Source organism: Brassica oleracea, chromosome C3, assembly GCF_000695525.1.
Source record: "Brassica oleracea var. oleracea cultivar TO1000 chromosome C3, BOL, whole genome shotgun sequence".
In the NCBI taxonomy this organism is placed as follows: Eukaryota; Viridiplantae; Streptophyta; class Magnoliopsida; order Brassicales; family Brassicaceae; genus Brassica; species Brassica oleracea.
The window spans coordinates 54000125-54002588 of NC_027750.1; positions in this window are offsets into that span (position 1 = coordinate 54000125).

The window sequence follows — 2464 nt, forward strand, 5'->3', positions numbered from 1 at the left end:
TTCACAGGTTAAAATCTGCTGTCTCTGTTCTCTGTTTCTTTTTCATCGTGTATTCCTTCTTCTTGTGCGTAAAAGTGAAATAACTTTGGATTCTGATTGTGGGTTTGGGAACAGGTGCAAATCCATTCATATTCATGGGGTATAGATACAGCACAAAAAACAAGCCTTGCACTTACGATGAGACCAAAACTTGCAAGCCTGCATTGGCCACTGCAGCGGATGAAAGTCATATTTTTTATAAGTGGTCAGAGGATGAAAGTCATATTTTTCAGATTTGGTCGGTGATAATCTTGATAGAGTTTCAGAGATCCCTCTTTGTATCAAGGATAAGTTCATTTTTATAGCTTTATAAGTGAAAGAGTTATATGGTTACTTAATTGCAAAAATCATATGGTTGGAAACAGTGAATGGGACATGTTATGAAAGACATTACATAGGTGGTTTCTCAACCTTTCTTGTGTTTTTTTTTTTGGAGTTTCAGATGGTTAAGAAGTATGAACTCATGGTGCAGCACGCCAGGGGGGTCATAAAAACGTATGAAGGAACTTTAAGGTTTTTGGATGAGAGTGATAAAGAGCTAGTGCAATTGGAGGAGGGATATAACAAGATGGAGTTTCAGATGGTTAAGAAGTATGAACTCATGGTGCAGCACGCCAGGGGGGTCATAAAAACGTATGAAGGAACTTTAAGGGTTTTGGATGAGAGTGATAAAGAGCTAGTGCAATTGGAGGAGGGATATAACAAGATGATCGAGTATTTGAGAGCTTCAAACTAGTCTTGTATTCAATATTTCAAACTTTTAGAAAGAAAAAAATTGTTCTTTTGGTTTTTGTTACTGGTGCTTGTTCATTATGAAGAATGTTTCTTTTGTATGGTAAAACTAATATTCATACAAAGCATTACTAAACTGAAGTCGTCTCTGGTGCACGTAATAACAAACAAAGCATTACTCTGCTCAATGTCAGTCAGTGAGATCTGGAACTGAGACACATAAATTTTAGCATTCTCCATCGAGTAGGTCCACCAGCAGCATGGCTCACCTTCTTATCAAAGACCAAACTTTTTACCGTGTGTATAATCAACAGCCCCACCAAGCTTCTTAACAATTTTGATATCACACAAATCAACAATCTTAACAAGAAACATATTTTAGCTAATAGTTATATTTAAAATCCAGGTTAGAAATACCAAAAGTCTTTGTGTCCTAGTGTTAAAATGCTTTGGGAAGTTGTCGATGGTGGTGGGTTCGAACAACAGTTCTGTACTTTTTGACCTTTGCTCGAAATTTAATTAATTCAAACATCTTGGTAGAGAAAAACTTGGGAAATAAGATATTGTGTGAGATTTACTTTAGATTTATAGAGTAGATTTAGGAAAATAATAACCGAAATATGGTAACTTCTATATTTTTTGTGATTTGGTTATAATTAAATTTCAAACATCTTGGTAGAGAAAAACTTGGGAAATAAGATATTGTGTGAGATTTACTTTAGATTTATAGAGTAGATTTAGGAAAATAATAACCGAAATATGGTAACTTCTATATTTTTTTGTGATTTGGTTATAATATGTATCATATGTAGAGAAGAACACTGTAGAGAGGGTGAAAATTTTATTCTCTTGTACGCATATAGTAAGCTAAAAAGCAGAACAAGTTATGACACATAAAAAAAAAAAATTTTATAGAGTCGTGGTTATAAATTGTAATAAAACTACATGTAGACAAATGACATCATGCTAGAATAATACCTGACGAAATCTAGATAAGATAGAATATACAAGAAATTTTTGTTTGTATTCTATATCTAAGATGAATCTATGTATAATACTTAATATCCGATTTCTATATTAAGTAAAAGGCTAGAATGAGTATTTTATCTGTAGCTATGATATAAAATAAAATATGATTCTACTATTTAAAAAATAAAAATAAACATATAAATGGTCATACTTATGTTTCCAATGGTTTTCATATTTTTTTTTATTTTTAACACTTAATTTACTGTTTTCCCACTACATAAGGGTAAAATAAGTCTAAAATGACCAAATATATTAAAAATCCTATTGGGACAAATAAAAATTGAAAGTGTCTTTTTTTTTTTTTCCAATTCTCCTAAAAATTAAATCGAATAATGTAGAAAAACCTCATGTGATGTTTTCGTTAATGAAGTATACCATGGGAAACTCTCAAACTCTTAAATAATCTTGTGGGACAAGTTTATGAATTCGATACGAATATAGCTGGCGTGCGGTGATTGCACTTAGAGAACGCAATGGTGATGAAGTTAGCGGAGACAGTGTGTGATATTGTGCTTAGGAACGCTATTTTTTCCTAAATATTTTACACTAAAATAGAATAGCTTTATTATAGAGTTGAATTTGTTCCAATGGTTTACTCTATAATAGAGTTATTCTATAATAGAGTGAAATATAGAGGAATGTTGTTTTTTTACTCCAAATATAG